The sequence below is a fragment of the Mesoplodon bidens genome (genome assembly GCF_964165515.1).
Source record: "Mesoplodon bidens genome assembly, chromosome: 11".
Classification (NCBI taxonomy): domain Eukaryota; kingdom Metazoa; phylum Chordata; class Mammalia; order Artiodactyla; family Ziphiidae; genus Mesoplodon; species Mesoplodon bidens.
This window is the reverse complement of record NC_138167.1, coordinates 74,709,809-74,731,165: the sequence shown is the minus strand read 5'-3', so window position 1 is coordinate 74,731,165 and position 21,357 is coordinate 74,709,809. Positions and strand designations below refer to the sequence as shown.

Genomic DNA, 21,357 nt, shown 5'->3' with positions numbered 1-21,357 from the left:
TCCCCGTTCCCAAACTGTACTTTCCCTCAATACTGCTCCCTGGTACACAGAGCTGTGAAGGCAGGCCAAGTGCACAAACTCACAGCAAGAGGCTCTATTAGATTAGGTGAACCACAGGTACACAGTGTTACGTTACTCAACTATTTTGGCATCAAACTGAAACAATGATCTAACTCTTTCAGTATCTTTACTGTCTGCAATCAAGTCTCTCCCCTACCCTTTGGTCAGAGCTGCGTACTTTTTAATTCAAATACCAGTTTAAAAAAAAAAAAAAAAAGGAGCCCAAGGGCTCTAAGTCCAACTTGAAGTTCAAACTAAAACTACCCTCAAAACCACCCCAAAACAACTTAGTTGCCACATACTGGCCTTTGCTCATAAAAATATCCTGACTACCTTTCTTTCCCAGCTCATTTGGAAATGGTGCTTCTAACATCCACTGGCATAGAGTTCTCTTTTATTGTTTTTCTATTTTTCACAGAAGCGATATGTGTTCAATGCAAAATAAACAAATAAATAAAGGCCAAGGACAAACAAAGTTGTTTATTCTGGAAACCCACCATCCAGAGATAATCACTGATGATATATTAGTGCATATGATAACTCTATTGTTGATATATTTTTTCTATATCTATGTTTAAAACAAAAATTGGTTCATATTACATACAGTTTGGCATCCTGCTTTTTGCATTTCATAAAATATCAAAAAAGAGTGTCTTATCAGTATCCTACAAAGTTATTTTTAATGGCTACTTAAAATTTCCTCTTTCTGAAACTCCCAGGGGCTCTAAAATTTCTTCTTTCTTACTTCTCCCCATCCACAGTTTCCTAGTAGGAACACAACTAAAAGGCAACATTCATTTAATTAATACATCCTAAACACTTCCAGAAAACTAACATTCCGCTGTATTCACAGCAATTATTTCATTTATATTTTATATTGTTAGATGATCATGAATAAATAACTGCATCTGTGCCACCAAGTTCCAAGGCAGGGCCAGGCTGCCATCAAGTCTACAGTGTGTCTCCCCCATGAGCCATGACATATAATTCAAAATGATAACTCCAAACAAAATAAGAGTCACAACAAGGTACAACTTTTCCTAGAAAGACTATTTCATTGTTCCTTTAAAAGTCACAAAACATTAACAGATGGCCAACAGGCACATGAAAAGATGCTCAACAACATATTAGAGAAATGCAAATCAAAACCACAATGAGGTATCATTTCACACTGGTCAGAACGGCCATCACCAAAAAGTCTACAAATAATAAAGGCTGGAGAGGGTGTGGAGAAAAGGGAGCCCTCCTACAGTGTTTTTTTGTGGGAATGTAAATTGGTGCAGCCACTATGGAAAACACTATGGAGGTTCCTTTAAAAAACTAAAAACACGGGCTTCCCTGGTGGCGCAGTGGTCGAGAGTCTGCCTGCCAATGCAGGGGACACGGGTTCGAGCCCTGGTCTGGGAGGATCCCACATGCCGCGGAGCGGCTGGGCCCGTGAGCCACAACTACTGAGCCTGCGCGTCTGGAGCCTGTGCTCCACAACAAGAGAGGCCGCGACAGTGAGAGGCCCACGCACTGCGATGAAGAGTGGCCCCCGCTTGCCACAACTAGAGATAGCCCTCGCACAGAAATGAAGACCCAACACAGCAAAAATAAATTAATTAATTAATAAACTCCTACCCCCAACGTCTTCTTTAAAAAAAAAACAAAAAACTAAAAACAGAACCACCATATGACCCAGCAATACCACTCCTGAGCATATCTCCAGAAAATATGAAAACTCTAGTTCACCTCAGTGTTCACAGCAGCACTATTTACAAGAGCCAAGACATGGAAACAATCTAAATGTCCACTGACAGATGAATGGATAAAAAAGTGGTATATATACACAATGGAATATTACTCAGCCATAAAAACAAATGAAATATTGTCATTTGCAGCAACATGGACGGACCTAGAGATTATCATACTGAGTGAAGTAAGTCAGACAGAGAAAGACAAATATTATATCACTTATATGTGGAATCTTAAAAAATAATACAAATGAATCTATATACAAAATAGAAACAGACTCACAGACATAGAAAACAAACTTATGGTTACCAAAGGGCAAAGGGAGGGAGGGGAAGGGATAAATTAGAAGTATGGGATTAACAGATACAAACCACTATACATAAAAGAGATAAGCAACAGGATTTACTGTTTAGCACAGGGAACTATATTCAGTATCTTGTAATAACCCATAATGGAAAATAATCTGAAATATATATATTAAAAAAACTGAAAAAAATTTACAAAATATTGAATTATTTAAATTTTTTTCTCTCTTTTGGTGCCCCCTTGCTAATGCTCAAACACATGCTTACATTGTCTATTAAGCACTGCCCCCAGGGATTGAGAAAAGAATAGGTTTTGTTCCAAGGAATTATATGAGTTTAAACTCAGATGATAAAATCTACGCACAATCAAAATCCCAGACTTGAGCACACAGATTTCAGTCAAACACATTTTGAAACGGAGATTATTAACTGCTTGTTCAAAGTTGTATTATTCATGTGGAATCACTGGTAAATGCTTTATGCTATGTTTGAAACTGTACAAAGCTTCCCGAGATATATGCAATGTTTTCATTATATGAATAAATCGATAACATGATTTGCATTGAGTGGTTTTACAGGGGAATTTCAAGTGACTTATTCAGCAAATCTCCACACTTCAATTAAAAGCGACGATTTGCTTCCAAAAAATTAAATGTGAAGAAGAATTAAATGTGAAAATTCAATTCTTCCAAAGAATTAAATGTCAACACACTAATGATATTGACAGTAGTTTAGAGGCTAGGTTCTAAAGTCAAACTGCTTTGGCTTAAATTCTGACTTTCACTAGCTATGGGATGTATGCCTCTATACTTTAGTTTCCTCATGAAAAAATATCTCCTCCATTGGGTTACTGTGAGAATTAAATGACTTAATACATGTAAGGTGCTTAGAACAGTGTATCGAGCCTTCAGTAAATATTAGCTAGTTACCATCATCATTATTCATTATTATACATTTTTGTAAAAGGCTCAAAATCTACTTTCCACCTCTTTCTCCCTTTACTAAGGAACAGACTAGACCACAGAATCACAAAAATATTATACATTGCTGTATTAAACCCCTACCTTATAATTTTCAGATCAACTGTTTTGTTCCTACCTTCTTTAAAAAATAAACTGAAGTTTAATATTTACATTGTATACACTGCACTCATCCTATTTTTCATTAAACTGTCAGCATGCTATAAAATACTGTATATCTATAATGACCAGTATATACACAGAACAAATGGTACCTATATATACTGAACAACACAGGTCTTCAGGAAACCACAATGTTTTAAAAGGAAAAAAGAAGATGAAAGCTGGAATAGGAAGTAGCTCTAATACTGTTGTTAAATTTAAATATCATACATAATGTACTTTTTTACTTTTAAAAAGATATCTAAATAACATTTTTACAATTTACAAATAAAACAGACTACCTTAAACCATTACTGTAAGGTTTATTCTAGACTAGAGAACTAAGTCTGCTCAACCAGAACGAGAAATATTACATAGAATCCATCATGAGTTTGCCTGGGGTTATTCTGAAACCTATAATCCAGAAATGACAGACAAGAGTTCTCTGACTTTTTTTTTTTTCCAAAGAGTACTAGAACATTACCATAAAAATTCTTTACTGTTTGTTATGTAAAAGATAGAGGAAAGTGGCAGATAAAATGAAGAAAATAGGCCAGGCTTTGGACTCTGAGCCTACCTAGTAATTTTGCTTTCTTGATCATAGATATAACAGGCTGCTTTAAATCCCAGGAGAATACACTGGTTAATAATGAAAAAGATTTATTTCCCCACTAAATGTTCTTTGGCCTTATTACTTTCCTATATTGTTTATTCATACCTTACCAGGAATATGAAAAGCTTATCAAAAAGCCACTCTCAGAATAAAAAAAAACCACTTCTTCAAAGAACTGAAGTCTAGGGAATTCCCTGGAGGTCCACTGGTTAGGGCTCCATGCTTCCAATGCAGGGGGCATGGGTTTGATACTTGGTCGGGGAACTAAGACCCTGCAAGCCATGTGGTGTGACCAAAAAAAAAAAAAAAAAAAGAACTAGAGTCTAATCCTTAAGTCCTCCCAAATATCTAAAAACTTAAACCCCAAAGAAAGGAGAACAATCACCCATTCTACAGAACATCAAAACCACTGAAAGCAAAAAGAATAGACTTTCTTTGTATGTACTTGTATAATCTTTTCTGAAAACCTAGGAGGTAGACATGTTCATACACTACAGTTCAGGAAACTGAGTCTCAGAGAGGTTAAGTAATATGCTCAAGTTATAAAGTCAGTAAAATAAAGACACAGGACTCAAATTCACAACTTTCTTACCAGTTAATGATAAAGCAGAAATGACAGGCATTCCCTGTACACCAGTGTGAGGGGCCACAGAGACGAGGATTACAGAACAAGTCCTTCAGTGCTCTCTCCCAACTCCATGCCCTACACCAGAATCTAGCAGGTTGGATTCAAGTTATTTTTGAACACAGTTGATTGCTCAAGAATGGAAACAGCTCCCTCCCAAGTCTCACCCCCTAATTCACAGGTGAATTCTCTTCTGCATTATCTTCTGTTAATAAATAAATGAGCAATTATTTACTGAAGACCCAGAAATGTAACCATACCATAAATTGCCCTTTTTATAAGTGCCATATAAGGTAGTGTAGAAGGAAGAGATCACTTATATCTTTAGTATCTGCCCCTCAAACGCTCTTGCTTTATAATACATAATTGCACTTATGTACATGAAGGTTGCTCTTTACTAGTCTGTGAGCTTTTGATACAAAATTCTGCATATCCCCCACTCAGTATTAGTCAAAATGTAGGTGGTGTCCACTAAAAATGTTGAAAGAAGGAGTGAACGAAACATTGACGAGTTGAACCTTAAATAACAACATTTAGAGAGATGGAGAAAAAGAAGGGGAAGTATGTCCTAATGAGGTGGCTGGCAACCAGGCAAACGACTGCTGGGGAAATGGATAGGCAGGTCTGAGTAGAAGATCCGTATCACCAAGCAGCAAAAAAACAGTAAACTGGAAGATCTGGAATTCCTGACTGCGGGGTTAGGACTTCATTTTCTGAATTAGGCCCACCAAGCAGCAAAAAAACAGTAAACTGGAAGATCTGGAATTCCTGACTGCGGGGTTAGGACTTCATTTTCTGAATTAGGCCAACTGTTTTTGAACATTTATTTTTAATGCAGGGGAATGCTTTGTTTAAATTAAACCCTACTCGAAACCCCAATATAGAAAACAGGTAAAAGCAAAGCAGTACCGGTTGAAGCCCCACTCAGTCCCCATCTTACCTAATTGAGAAGCCCCCAAAGCCCCTCCTTGGAGCACAGTTTGAAAACCACTGGGTTAGAAAAAGGTCTGGAAGGACAGATACCAAAGTGCTCAGAGCACTGACTTCTGGAGAACTGGGTTGGCCTAGGTTGAGGGAGCAGGGTAAGGAAGGACTTGAAATACTATTTTCACTTTTTAAGTCTTGCATTTTTTAATATTATTTGAACTTTTGCTTATATTGAGCACTTTTTACTTTTTAATTTAAAAAGAAATAAGATACCATTGATCTAAAAAAGCATTTTGAATGGTTAAATTTCTTCAAGAGAATTGCCACATTTTAATGAATCATTTCCTTATAGCAGGATATTTTCTTGACTCAATTATATTGCCATGAAAATGAACATCTTTGTGCATAAGACTTTCTCATATTTAGAATGATTTTCTTAGGATAAATTTATACAAGTTAATGGTTTCCATTTAAGTTCTATAATACACTGCTTAAAATAGGACTCTCTAGAACATAAAAATATAAAATTCAATTAGTATTTTTTAAAAGTCATCCTATAGGGACTTCCCTGGTGGTGCAGTCATTAAGAATCCACCTGCCGATGCAGGGGACACAGGTTCAGGCCCTGGTCGGGGAAGATCCCACATGCCGCGGAGCAACTAAGTCTGGCCGCCACAACTACTGAGCCCACGCTCTAGAGCCCGTGAGCCACAACTACTGAAGCCCGCGTGCCTAGAGCCCGTGCTCCGCAACAAGAGAAGCCACCGCAATGAGAAGCCTGAGCACCGCAACGAAGAGTAGCCCCGCTCACCGCAACTAGAGAAAGTCCGTGTGCAGCAACCAAGAACCAACAGAGCCATAAAATAAATAAATAACTAGATAGATAGATAGATAAATAAATAAATAAATTTAAAAAGCCATCCTATAGTAGCAAGATTTGATCCTAGCATGCATGTTTAAGATATATAAAATCTAATTTACAAAACTAATTAGCAAAGTTTCCATACCTCAAAACATGTATTAGGGCCTCCCTGGTGGCGCAGTGGTTGAGAGTCCGCCTACGGATGCAGGGGATACGGGTTCGTGCCCCGGTCTGGGAGGATCCCATATGCCGCAGAGCGGCTGGGCCCGTGAGCCATGGCCGCTGGGCCTGCGCGTCCGGAGCCTGTGCTCCGCAACGGGAGAGGCCACGACAGTGAGAGGCCCGCATACCGCAAAAAGAAAAAAAAAAAAAAAAAAAAAAAAAAAAAAAAAAAAAAAAAAAAAAAAAAAAAACATGTATTAAAGGGAAATCTGAAACAGAACTTGAAGTCTCTCTTTCATGAATTTTCCATAACTTCTCTTGCCACTTATCAAAACCATACACTGAAACAATTTTCCTTCACAGTTGGGTTTCACGATCCAATTCTGTGAAGTCACAGTACTGGGACAGTACAATCACTCTCTGGCAACAAACTGACACCATTAAATTCTTAACTGTAAGTCCTGTTGGGTATATGGATGTTCTATTTTTACTTCTAAGATCAAAATCTATTTTCTGTTGCCTCTCCATTAAGCTCATATGATTGATACATTTTCTTTTTCTTGGACAAGGAAGTAGGATTTATTGGTGGGCGTGAGTAAGGAGGGGACAGTGCCAAGGCTCTCGCGAGCGCAGGGCCCGCCATCCGTCCAGGGGGCCACGACGAGGGATGTATTGGACCCCACAGCCATCCGGGATAAGCCGCTTTTCTGCCACCATGTTTTCAAATTTGTCTGCATTAAACTTAGTAAATCCCCACTTCTTGCAGATGTGGGTCTTCTGGTGGCCAGGGAACTTGAACTTGGCCCTGCTGTGGGCCTCAATCACATGTTCCTTGTTCTGTAGCTTGGTGCAGACGGACATCATGACGTGGCCAATGTGGACCCTGACCACTGTGCCCTGGGGCTTTCCAAAGGCACCATGCATACCTGTCTGGAGCCTAGATTGGGGACAGCATGCCAGTCATTAATGTCCACTGGAAAGGGCTGTCTCCGAGGTCCCTTAGGGCAACCTATACAGGCAACAGGCTGCATACACTACCGAGGAGGCTGCTGCTTGCCGCCATTGCGCACCAGGCCCCCATGGGGAAAAGAGCACAGTCGGCTGGATTGGCTGCAGATGACTGATACATTTTCATCAATGTATTCACTTTGTCCCCAGCCATCTTTATAAAACTGCCTTTTGGTGAGTGCTCAGAGAATGCCTATCTGTTCAAACAAAACATAAGTGGTTGCCCGACTGCCCCCTCCTGTGAACAGCCTGCAATGTTCTGTACTTCTTGAAAGCAGAAACCCCAGAGTCAGAAAGTCTGTTGTTCTTTTTCTTATCTCTACTACTGTTTTAGTATAACAAAAGTACTTTTTGTTAAATTAACTTTTTGTTAAATAAGTGAATGGAGTTCTATCACTAATGAATCCAACTGGGCAAAAAGAATTTCTAATAAAACCTTTTTCTGGCTTCCCTGGTGGCACAGTGGTTAGGAATCCACCTGCCAATGTGGGGGACACGGGTTCGAGCCCTGGTCTGGAAGATCCCACATGCCGCGGAGCAACTAAGCCCGTGCACCACAACTACTGAGCCTGCGCTCTAGAGCCCACAAGCCACAACTACTGAGCCCACGTACCACAACTACTGAAGCCTGCGCGCCTAGAGCCCGTGCTCCACAACAAGAGAAGCCACCACAATGAGAAGCCCGTGCACCGCAACGAAGAGTAGCCCCCACTCACCGCAACTAGAGAAAGCCCATGCACAGCAACGAAGACCCAACACAGCCAAAAAAAAAAAAAAATTAATAAAAATTAAAACAACAACAACAAAAAACCTTTTTCTTTTTCCAAAAGCAAGGATTGCTAGAAACATCAAGGTCACTTCTACTACTATGTAACAGTTCTAATAGTCAGGGTATTTAGACCCTATCAGCAAAGATTTGCCTAGTCCCTACTGGGCATGGGGCACCATGCTAAACGCCAGACGTTCAATGTGAACAAGACAGAAGCAAGGCCTTCTCTCATAGATCTTTCCCTCTTGGTGCAAAGGCACTTTGGCAAACCACAAATCTTTATGAAATGAGAAGTTCCAGTACCAAAAATAGAAATATTCTTTAGAAGAAAGAGACTGGAACCAAACTTTGGAATACCCGTAACACTGGGCCGAGGAATGCAAAGTTTATATTTGAGTAGAAGAAAACGAGGTATTCAAAGGGATCCTTAGAAAATATTAATCTAATCAGGCTCTGATTAAACCTTTTCAATGGCTTCTCATTTCCTCTAAGATAAATCCAAAATGTTTAAAAAGGGTAACTAAATCTTGCATCACCATTCCCACCTACCCAAGATCTTTGGCTGTGGTCATACTGTCCTTTTTCTCTGTTTCTTTTATTGTAGGGATTTTATACATCACAATCTAGTAAAGTATCTATGTGTGACATGCTTATTTTCTATTTTATTTCTTTTTTAAAACATGCAGTTCGCAACCACTAAATTAATTTTACAATCTCCTGGTCGGTGCCTAGGTGCCTGCAGCTTGAAAAATACCACCTTGGTATATACCACACTCTCTCTCTCTCTCTCTCACTTCTTGGCCTTTCCACACATTCTTTTTGCCGGAAACATTCTTGCTCATCCTCCTTCTTGCCTTTTTCTGGCTACTTCCTATGCTACTTTGTGACCTGAGCTCTTAAACATCACTTCCCTGACCCTCTTAGATGAGTTCCCCCTCCTCTGCGTTCCTGAAGTGCTTTCTAACATTCATTAAGCTTTACTGTAATTGTATGTGTGCTAATTGTCTTTCTAGGCTGTAAACTCCATGAGCGGCGGGACGCCTTCTTGGTCTCTGCTGAATCCTGAGAGCCTAGCCCAGTGCCTGTTACTTACTAGGCACTCAGTCAATGAGGAGTAAAGCAAGTAAGGAAATGGACTTGAATAATCTATATATTTAACCGCACAATGAAATAAGCACCCACTTAAAAACTGTTAAGAGGTTTAGCCAGTTCAAAGGAAAATATATTCTCAGTTCCAATTATACAAATGGTGATTAAGTTCCTAAGCTAGCCTACAAAACGCTATTACCCACAAGCACTTAACTGATGAGAGGGTGGCTGCTTATTTGCCTCTCTGCAAGGACAAGAGAACTTTCATTCCTCTCAGTAGGAGAAAACAGGATTAAAGGGACACCTTGCTTTCTCCCTATACTATCCGTTCCTCCTAGAGCAAAGTGACTTATCTAATGGCTGAGATAAGAATAAAGGTCAATATTCCAGACAGGCCCCAGCCCTGAGCTCTCACTGGCTCTTGGATTTATCTGTCTTCAAGAAGAGAAGGTTCTCCTTTCCCTCCCAACTCCTATGAGGAAATCTCCCCAAGACAGGAGTTTCCCTGCCTGCAGGGGAGACCTGCAGTTGTTTAGGTGCTCTAGAATCGTGTGGGTAGATAAATTAAGAAGGAACAGAGGAAGTGTGGCTCTAAGCGAAATTCTCCAATCCAGCTTTACCAGAAATGAAAATTAAATGATATTTTAATAGTACTATAAGCCTCATCTGGCTTCTTGAATCTGATCTCAATTTGCAGAATCTGGAGAGAGAAGAGATGTAATCAGCACACTGAAAAGCTCCAAGAGGAATACCAGTCACCCCAGTCTGATTTCTGGGTTCTGATTTCTGAGTAGCACAGAGGAACAAGGTGGAGCAAAAGGGAAGGGGATGAAACGAAGGAGAAGAAGGTTTCTTTCACTTTTCCTCGTTTGACTTTTTCTTGGGCAAAAATGTCTAAAGAAGTTGAACCTATCGTTGTATCCTACAACCTTCCCCTCCAAATTGTTTATCATTCTTGCTTCTCTTTTCTCGTCTTCCAGACCTTTTATGCTGCCCATAGATCTCCATTTTCAACACCCACACTTTTAGAAATAGAGCAAGTTTTCCCCAAACCTCCAAAATGTTCCATGATCCCATACCACTGACGTCTCCTATCCCTCCTCACGTCAAAACTCCCATTTCCTCAGTGCAGCTGATCTGGAGGAAAACAATCTGATTAAATTCGTTCACATTAAGATAAAATAACTGGCTAACAGGCTAGCCAGCCTACTAGAGATACATATATTTTTTATTTCATACACACACACACAGACATTTTTAAGCTAGAGAAATCTAACTACAGTAATTTCAGAGAAAAGATGAGGGGTGCCTAAAAAGCTCCCATAAAGGAGGCAGCTCCGCTCTGATCAGCATTTCCCAGGGATCACATCCCCAAAGTTGTTCCCACATTTTCCCCAACTTTCAGTCCTTAAGTGACACTAAAAACCCCAGGGGGCAGAGAAAGCCAACTTGGGAAAGCATTTGTAACTACAGGATATTTAGTCATCCATTCATTCTATTAGGTAAAACAAAAACATATACTCAGGTTCTATATTGCAATTATTACCTCATTCTACTAATGAGGTCAATGAGGCATAAAGGGGTTAAATAACATTTCCATTGTTTAAAGTTTAGTAGTTGAAGAGCAGGACTGGACGGCTCTTCACCCACTTTGAATCAGTTGTTTATCCATTAATTCCACTTGAAAATCTCTAATTTTATTTTCCATAATGTTTCCGAAATTTGGTAGTGTACTTTAGAACAGTCATAAAAGAAAAATGAGCTTGAATTCCTGGGAGGCAAACATCATGTCTTTTTCAGTGGTTTTTGTACGAAAGACCTGAGGCTGATGCTGAATTTGTGTGTGCTCAGAAATTAAGCACGAAATAGGCAAAGTAGCATTCATTCAGCTGCAAGTGGCTCTTAACTTCAGCGCCATAAAAGATACTTATTTGCCACCCAAATATGAATATAGCTGTAATAAAGACTACACAAACTTAGGATAATAAGATCTTCTACTTTGCCTGAGAAGTATACGAAATTTTAATTGAGTAATTGGTGTTTGCTATTTTTTATTAGTTTGCTTAGCTAGCCACCCAAATAAATTATTTGTAATTAAAGCGATAACTGGGACTTTCCAAACCAAGCACAGAATACATGAAAATGCTAACTGTGTGTGTTCTCTCTTGACTTTGGTCATGAACACACTTTTTGTGGCTTTTCTCAAAATACCAAAAAGGGTAAAGGGGCAGTAAGGCACCCAAGAAATGACAGTTAGCATATTCTGACAGACTTAAATGGCACTTATTCACTTCCCCCAAGTAGAAGCATTATGTTGCTTGGTATCAGGTTGGTTGGGTTTTTCGGTCAGTGCTCGTCCCCCAAACCTAGAATTTTTTAAATATAATTCAACAGTAAAAAGACAACCCAATTAAAATATGGGCAAAAGATCTGAATAGACAGTTCTCCAAAGCAGATACACAAGTGGCCAATAAGCACATGAAAAGATGCTCAACATAATTCGTCATAAAGAAATGCAAATCAACACTACTTCATACCCACCAGTCTGTAATAAAAACTAGCAAATAGTCAATAACAAGTGTTGGTGAGAACGTGAAGAAACTGGAACCCTCATACACTGTTTGATGATAATGTAAAATGGTGCAGCTACTTTGGAAAAGTCTGACAGTTCCTGAAAAAGTTAAATATACAGACCCAAAAGAATGGAAATCATATGCCCACATAAAAACTTGTACACAAATGTTCATAGCAGCATTATTCACAATGGCCAAAAAGTAGAAACATCCTTAATGCCCATCAACTGAAAATGGATAAACAAAATGTGGTATTGTGGTACACCAATACAATGGAATACTATCCAGCCATAAAAAATAAGTACTGATACATGCTATACATGGATAAACCTTGAAAACATGCTGTGTGAAGGAAGCCAGACACTAAAAGCCACATAATGTATGATTCCACTCATATGAAACTTACAGAATAGGCAAATCCATAGAGACGGAAAGGAGATTAGTGGTCGCCAGGGGGTGGGATAAGGGGGGAATGAGGAGTGACTTTTAATGGGTATAGGGTTTCATTCTGGGGTGATGAAATGTTCTGCATGGTGGTGATAGTTGCAAAACTCGGTGAAAATACTAAAGGCCGCGCTTTAAAAGAATGAATTTTATGGTATGTGAACTATATCTCAATTTTTTAAAAAAAATTCTTCATTTACAGAAAGAAATTACATAGACACATAATATACCTACAAATGTATTACATACATATACGTATTCTCTTTCTATGAATCAACGTTTGGGTTTTTTTTAGTTGAGATATATTTCACATATATAAAGAAAGGAATGAAAGAACACGGTGACACGGAGCAATTGTGAGCCCTAAAGCCTTGGATATGGGGTGTGCCCCAGCCTGACTCGCAGGGTCTCCATCCGTCCTCACCTTCCACTCATCACTCAGCCACCACCCGCTGTCCGGTCCACTGTCAGGGCCGGGGACGACCAACCACGGCTGCCCGGCTCCGTTGCGGGCGCCCAGGGCCGGCCAGCCCTCCCGCCCGAGGTGGGGCTGCCGCGGCGGGCCGGGCTCGGGCGCTGCCTGTGGGCCCGGAGGGGACACGGCGGCTCGGGCGGGCCCCGCCGCTCGGCCGCTCCCCCTGCCCTGGCCTCCCTACGCCCCGGCCGCCGGGTCTCAAGCCTCCCTCCAGTACCTGGGATGCGCCCGAACCCCGCGCCGCGGCCAAAGCCGAGACTTTCCCTCCATTATCACCTGCCCCGGAAAGCGGTGCGAGGAGAGGGGACCCCGCCTCCTCAGACGCGACCGAGGCACCGTGGCAGGGGACGGAAGGGGCATTCACCTAGTCCCCCAGCGGCGGCGGCGGCGACGGCTGCCCAGCGTCCGTGGCTCCTTCCTCTGGCGCGCCTCCTCGCGCCGTCGCACCCCGCGCTGACAGCCCCGGAGCCGGCGCCCTCCGCCCGCGGGCTTCCAGCCGCCCGCCCCGCCCCCGCGCGGCCGCCCAGCGCAGGCGCAGCCGCGCCGCCGCCCGGGGGAAAGCGAGAGCCTGGTGATGTGGCCGCCTGGTTGGCGACCTGGAGCGCGAGCGCCGCCTTCTCCCGGACCTTTGGCCGCAACCTGACGAACGCGGGCCGAGAACCCGATAGGGCAGAGCGAAAGGGGACTATTTCAAGGGAGGCTACTCAGCAGAGAAGAGCTGTGGCCTTCCTTGTTCGTCAGCCCCCTCCATCCCCACCGACCCACGCACATCCACATCGCTGGCTGCTCCTCGGTCCGAGCCCCCAAATCTATGACTCATGATTTCTGTTCTCAGACCAGGGACCTCCTTCTGGCTGTCTTCGTATTTCCTTCTCGCAGGCCGGGGTTAAAACTGTGTAAGCCTTTCTTAAGAGCGGTGCAGAATGGACTTGATCCGAGGTAGGAGAGAAGGGGAGCGACCCCCAGGAGAATGAGATTTAGAGCAGCTCCCGGCAGTGGGAGAGAGGTGTACAGGCAAAGTGCGTGAGCCCTGTGGAGGTGTCTGGAATGCCACACTTCTCAAGCTTGCCCGTGTTTGTTTTGTAGTCTATGTAAAAGTGAGCCACAGTTTGCAACGTAAAGCCGAGAACTCGTGTATTTTATTTAACAACTATCTTTTGTAGGTAATGGGCAACGCCGCGGAGGTATTCCAGTGACCCAAACAAAGGTTTCCGTCCTCAGGCTCTTCTTCTAAAAGAGAGACTGTCATTTAAAAAATTAAACAGCAAATGACACTTCCCCCAATCAAAGCTTCCACCAACTCTAAGTCACTCCAATGATTTAGTAGCAGATTTTCAGGTGCTAAAGGATATCAGAGAGTACATTGATCCCGTTTGTTTCTTCTGCTTTGCCATCAGAGTTTTGACCTTCACCTTCAGGGTGCTTCTGTAACAGTCTTGGCCATCTTGGGTAATGCTTTTTTTTTTTTTTTTGCGGTACGCGGGCCTCTCACTGTTGTGGCTTCTCCCGTTGCGGAGCACAGGCTCCGGACGCGCAGGCTCAGCAGCCATGGCTCACGGGCCTAGCCTCTCCGCGGCATGTGGGATCTTCCTGGACCGGGGCACGAACCTCTGTGCCCTGCATCGGCAGGCGGACTCTCAACCACTGCGCCACCAGGGAAGCCCTGGGGTAATGCTTTTTATAATGGCCCATGTAAGTGTTCTTCACCCCTGAACATCATTAGGAAAGAAAGTATAATTGCAAGGAATATGGAAAAACAGTGTTTTGACTGCCTTTTTAAGTGGTTTCTGTTCTTAATGCTTTGAATTGCATATCACTCAGAGGTAATTAGCTGCTGTTGAAAGTTTGCCAGAAGTAAAAGTTCCAAAAAGATGTGTTCCTCCTCTGGGTCCTGCAGTCTTTCAAGATTTCTGCGCAAAGCATACAGAGGAGAGGCCACCCTCTACTGGCTTTGAAAATTCTACCAACATTTCTTCTCAGAGAGCCGATGGCTTCCATTGCCCTGAATTTCATTAGTGGTCATGTATGTAGCAACCTTCTGCTTATACAGCACGCTTCGCTCTGTATGCCACAACATAGAGTATACTTTTTTAGTTATTTTAAGCTTCAAGCTGGAATCCAAATTTAAATTAAGTTTCAACCCTGAAAATAGCTCAGGGTGGAAGCTGACCAAGAGCTACCCCCTTCTGAAAAGTTAGGTCCCGATGTGTGCAGGCAACATCACATTACTAGTTCATCTTCTACCTGACAGCTGGCAACCCTAAATGTGAAGCAAGTGACTTAGAGTGGAGGATATGTAGTAATCACTGTTGGATGATTGCTAGAGAAAAGGCTGGGAGTTATGAAAGTGTGTAACAAAGGAACCTGTCTGTTCTAGCAGATAAGAAAGATCTCTTTGAGGAAGTGACATTTAATCTGAGCCTTGAAGAATAAAGAGGAGGAGGCCCAGCAACAAAGGGAAGGGGGTGGGGTGGGGAGTGTGCCCTTGAAGCTACAGAAACTGCGGATTTGAAGGCCCTTTGGTAGGAAGTGGTTTCACCTGTGGAGGCCTTGGGATAGGGCCACTGTGGCCAGAGTGAGATGGCTCGTTCTGCAGGACAGGCCGGCAGGAGCCTTGAGGGCCACGCTGAGGACTTTGGATTTATTCCTTAAGACAAAAGGAAGCCACTGAAGAGTTGGAGAGGGTCCATTTGGACATGATCAGATTTGTATTTATGAAACACATTGCTGGTCGTAGTGTGGACCAGGAACAGGAAGGGAACAGCAGAGGAGGCGTGAAGACCAGTTTGCGGGCAATGGGGATTAGGAGGTAGTGGGTCAAAGAAATAGATCAGGGTTAGAACTGCAAAGGCTTGATCTTTGACTGTGTGTGGAAGGTGAAGGAGAGGAAAGTGTCCAAAAATGACTCCCAGGTTTCTGGCTTGAGCTTATCTTACTCCCTGAGAGGGAGAACCTGGAGGAGGAAGACTAAAGGGGACCATTCCGAGTTGCTTTGGATATGCTGGGTTTGCAGTCTCTATGAGCTATCCAAGTGAAGATGCTGCGTATATATTTGGAAAATAAATCTGGAACTCAAAGTAGAGATCTGGACTGAAGATAAAGCTAAATTTTAAGAGAACAGGGAATATGATTTGTTTGTAAGAATTTAACCTCTAAGGTTTAGAGAAGATGAGCAGAAGCAAAGGGAATCTAAATTTACTACTTGTGAGACGCTTCACAGAGGTTATTTTATTTAATCCTCACCCCCTATGAGGGTGGTGTTATAATGCCGGTTTTCAGATGAGGAAACTAAGGGTTAAATCCTTGCTCAAAATTACTTAAACTCCCAACTAAATAAGAATCTCTGCGGGTAGTCTTGATGATCACTGAGGTTCAAGAACCACCCTGTGGACTGTTTAAAAGTGGTCCCACAAACCGTATAAAACACTCATAAAGAAAAGAGGATTAGAGGAAAGCATGATTCAGAGGACATGCAGCCCATGTTTGCAGACGTATGTCCCATTTCTTCCCCCTCCCCTGCATCCTACAATATTCACACTCCTCCCAGGAATCTCTAGAACATTCATTTGTTCATTCAATCAACAAGTAGTCATGGTAGACCTACTATTTGCCAAATAATCATAATAGTAGTCATTCATTCATTTACAAATATTTACTGAGCACTTACCCAATGCCATGCTGTCTCTGTTCTGTGCTCTGGGAATAGAGCAGTGACCAAAATGAACAAATGCCTGCCTTACAGAGTTCACATTCAAGTGGAGAAAGACAACAAACAAACAGACATATGCTTGTATATGTATATTGATGGATAGACAAATGTATATCCCATATGGTGGTAACTACTATGAAGACAAAGAAAACATGGTAAGGAGTTGGAGAGTTTGGGGGCAGGTTGTGGGGATGTGTAGACAGAAAGGGAGACTTTCTGTCTATAGGGTGATCCAGGGAGGTCTCACAGGTCTGAACAGAAAGGAGTGAGGGAAGAGCTCTGCTACCTGGGAAGTACAGCAAGCACAAAGGTCCTGAGGCAGAAGTGTGTTTGTTGTGTTCAAGAGACAGCAGAGCCCTGTGTGGCTGGAGTGATGTGATCAAGGGGAGAGTGGTCACAGGTGCAGGCAGAGCAGTGGCTGGAGGCAGGTCACGAGGCTTGCAGGCCATGGTGAGGTCTTTGGCTTTCACTCTGGGTGAGACAGGAGCCACTGAAGGGCTCTGAGCAGAGAAGCGGTTTAGGGTTCAACGGGATCCCTGGCGGAGGACTGAATGAGACTGTGAGAAGAAAGGAGACAGGAATGAGGTCACCTGGTGAGGTCTCGCTGTTCTAATCGCCTTGTCGGGGTGAACTCACCCAGTCTTCGTGACAACTCTACGTTAAGTACTGCTGTTATTCCTACTTTATGGGTGAGTAACTGAACCATTACAGTGTGCCTCAGATTCCACAGCTGTAAAATGGGGATAATAAGACTCCTGAGTTTACCACTGCATTGTCTGTCAGGGAAGACAGACAACTCAGTAAACAATTACAACAATATCTGGAGCTGTGAGGGAGAGTCTGAGGGGCTGCAGTTGTACAAAGCAGCAGCATCTTCCAAAGTTTGGGGGGAGGGAGGACAGGCAGGAGTCAGGGAAGACTTACCGGAAGAAGTGATAGTGAGCTGAAATCTAAAGGATCAATAGTTAAAGTAAAAGCCATTTTAGGAGGTAGGATAGGAAAGGAAGGAGAGTATCCCAGGCAGACGGAACTACTTATGCAAAAAAGGGGGGGGGCTCCCCTGGTGGCGCAGTGGTTGGGAGTCCGCCTGCCGATGCAGGGGATACGGGTTCGTGCCCCGGTCCGGGAAGATCCCACATGCCGTGGAGCAGCTGGGCCCGTGAGCCATGGCCGCTGAGCCTGCGCGTCCGGAGCCTGTGCTCCGCAACGGGAGAGGCCACAGCAGTGAGAGGCCCGGGTACCGCAAAAAAAAAAAAAAAAAAGAGGGGGGACAGGGCTTTTAAGGAATTGAAGAATTTCAGTGTGACATTTGTATCTCTTTTAGAACACCTTGTTGATGGGTCCCTACTGAGAGTTTTCCTCCACGAGCTCATGGTAATGTTTCAAGGGTTCCCTATTCCTGGTGTCTTTAGAACGTATCTCTGAGAAAGCAGAGGTCGGCTATCCTGGAATACTCATCAGGGCCCTGTCGTTCCTCAACCATGCCCATGGGTTCCTGCCTCCCAGCTTCGGGGCTTGGTGTTCTCATTAACTAGGACACTCCATTCTCCCATAAGCCTTCCCGGGTCTGCACCCACCATCTGAACTCAGGGTCTTCGCTCTTTGCTTCCATGACGGCCAGTGAAGGGCATGATCATGGCACTTAATTAAAATACCAGGTTGGAAATGTTTACTTATCTGTCCATCGTTCTACTAGGTTGTCAGCAGGGCCTTTAAATCTCAGACCAGCACACTGTTGTTAGCCTTGAACAGATACTCAATAATTTTCACCCTGAAGTGAATAAATAAATACATTTTAATTGACCTTCCTTTACTTATAGTGGTGCTGCTACCAGCATTTTGATTTTCTGTTCCAGTTCCACTCCCAGCAGAATTATTAATAGATTTTATTTTTTTTATTTTTTATTTTTTTTTTTTTTGCTGTACGTGGGCCTCTCACTGTTGTGGCCTCTCCCGTTGCGGAGCACAGGCTCCGGACGCGCAGGCTCAACGGCCATGGCTCACGGGCCCAACCGCTCCGCGGCATGTGGGATCTTCCCAGACCGGGGCACGAACCCGTGTCCCCTGCATCGGCAGGCGGACTCTCAACCACTGCGCCACCAGGGAAGCCCAGATTTTATTTTTTTTAATTTTAAAAATAAATTTATTTATTTATTTTTGGCTGTGTTGGGTCTTCATTGCTGCGCACGGGCTTTCTCTAGTTGCAGCGAGCAGGGGCTACTCTTCGTTGCGGTGCGCGGCCTTCTCATTGCAGTGGCTTCTCTTGTTGCAGAGCACGGGCTCTAGGCGCATGGTCTTCAGTAGTTGTGGCACGCAGGCTCAGTAGTTGTGGCTTGCAGGCTCTAGCGTGCAGGCTCAATAGTTGTGACGTACGGACTTAGTTGCTCCGGGCATGTGGGATCTTCCCAGACCAGGGCTCGAACCCATGTACCCTGCATTGGCAGGTGGAACAACTGCGCCACCAGGGAAGTCCCTTAATAGATTTTAAAATGTAATTATATATGGCATTGTTCTGGCTTCTTGAATCTGACTTTTCGGATTTTGTTGGGAGACAAGTTTTCTGTAACACTGGATGCTGATGGCTGAGATATTTTTCAGGGACATCTGGGTATTGACTATTATTCTGGGGATGAGGATGTGGCCTTGCTGATACTGTTTGGTTTAAGGACCTGGAAAACCCAATATTTGTTTTTGGGTTTTTAAAATTAATTAATTAATTAATTAATTAATGGCTGTGTTGGGTCTTCATTGCTGCGTGCGGGCTTTCTCTAGTTGCGGCGAGTGGAGGCTACTCTTCATTGTGGTATGCGGGCTTCTCATTGTGGTGGCTTCTCATGTTGCGGAGCACGGGCTCTAGGTGCATGGGCTTCAGTAGTTGTGGCATGCAGGCTCAGTAGTTGTGGCTTGTGGGCTCTAGAACTCAGGCTCAGTAGCTGTGGTGCATAGGCTTAGTTGCTCCGTGGCATGTCACATCTTCCCAGACCAGGGCTCGAACCGTGTCCCCTGCATTGGCAGGCGGATACTTAACCACTGTGCCACCAGGGAAGTCCAAACCCAATATTGTCCAAACCCAATATTGTGACCATTCCCTTAAATAGATGCTCATATATCCCCCCCCACGAAAATACTGTATAAAACCATTCATAGATACAGACTCACATATCTAGAGAACAGACTTGTGGTTGCCAAGGGGGAGGTGGGGTAAGGGAGGGATGGAGTGGGCATTTGGGATTAGCAGATGCAAACTATTATATATAGGATGGATAAACAACAAGGTCCTACTGTATAGCACAGGGAACTATATTCAATATCCTGTGATAAACCATAATGGAAAAGAATATGAAAAAGAATATATATATGTATAACTGAATCACTTTGCTGTACAGCAGAAATAAACATAGCATTGTAAATCAACTATACTTCAATAAAATTAATTAATTTTTTTTTTTTTTTGCAGTATGTGGGCCTCTCACTGTTGTGGCCTCTCCCGTTGCGGAGCACAGGCTCCGGACGCGCAGGTTCAGCGGCCATGGCTCATGGGCCCAGCCGCTCCACAGCATGCGGGATCCTTCCGGACTGGGGCATGAACCCGTGTCCCCTGCATCAGCAGGCAGACTCTCAACCACTGCACCACCAGGGAAGCCCAATAAATTTTTTAAAAAACTGTTCATAGCAGCTTTCTCATAGTTGTCTAAGACTAGAAATAATCAAAAGTTCATCATAGGAGAATGGAAAAACTAATTTAATAATAGAATTACTCCACAATGAAATGAAACAAATTATGGATATGCTTAACAAAATGGATGAATCTCACTGACACTATGCTGAAAGAGAGAGAGCCTTGACAGAAAAAATATACATACTATGCATATTTGTTTTCCATTGCTGCTGTGACAAATTACCACAAACTTAGTGCCTTAAAACAAAACATTTGTTATCTTATAGTTCTGTAAGTTAGAAGTCCAAAATGAATCTCACTGAACCAAAAGTAAGGTGTTAGCAGGGCTGCATTTCTTCTGGGGGCTCTCTTCTAGGGGAGAATCCTTTTCCAGCTTCTAGAGGCAGACCTCATTCCTTGGCTTGTGGCCCCCTTCCTCTGTCTTCAAAGGCAGCAGTGTACACAGTGTCTCTGACCCTCCTTCCATCCTCTTTTCTGACTTTTCCTCTTTTCCTCTTTTGACTCTTTTCTGCCTCCTTCTTCCACCTTTAAGGACCCTTGTGAGTACATTGGGCCTACCCAGACAATTCAGGATTATCTCCCTATTTTAAAGTCAGCTGATTAGCAACCTTAATTCCCTTTTGCCACGTAACGTGTTTTGAATAAATATATTGAGAATAATGAAAGTCAGATTTCCAGTGGTACTCTGCTAAACTGGTTCTGTTGGTGGGGGGGTAAAAAAAACAAACTTGATTTGCAGCATTTGCCAATTGTGATGGTATAAATGCTCCCATAGATGATTTCAGACAACAACCAGCTCACAAAATTACAAATAGCTAGTAATCAGCCCTCATGAGCTGGTTCATGCTGGTTCCAACACATTGCTGCAAGTTTCTCATTCTTGAAGCTTTTAAACATAGATAAATATAGAAGTAAATATAGATATATTGTGGATAAGAGAGTGTATGTGTGTGTTTCCTTGCCCTCTACAATGGGAAGGCCTAAAAGCTAGGACACATCAGTAGCAATTAACACACCTAGCTAACTAACACATTCCGATCTTACTTTCTAAATATCATTCTCAACATTAATAGGAACCAGTGCTCCTTGGAGAAAAGGTTAATTCCAGGGCTGGGACAGGGAAAGTACAAAATGAATCTGCAATAACTTGTACCAGAAATTAAGGAAGTGCTCAAAGAATGATGGGGATACATAAAAAG

The 21,357-nt window shown here is 42.9% G+C and overlaps 1 protein-coding gene across 5 annotated transcripts in view; it reads right to left on the bottom strand.

Annotated features, from left to right (window-relative positions):
* The window catches only part of SLC41A2 (solute carrier family 41 member 2), a 152,781-nt gene that overhangs the window by 120,902 nt on the left and 10,522 nt on the right, over positions 1 to 21,357 (bottom strand). The window contains exon 1 of one of the 5 annotated variants that reach the window (XM_081249454.1): positions 13,135 to 13,276. The exons of 1 other annotated variant lie outside the window; for it this stretch is intronic. The gene's annotated coding sequence lies outside the window, so the exon portion shown is untranslated. Of the gene's footprint in view, positions 1 to 12,719; positions 12,744 to 12,987; positions 13,277 to 21,357 lie in introns of those variants that run through there. 3 more of the 5 variants (XM_081249453.1, XM_081249456.1, XM_081249458.1) reach the window with 3 other exon arrangements.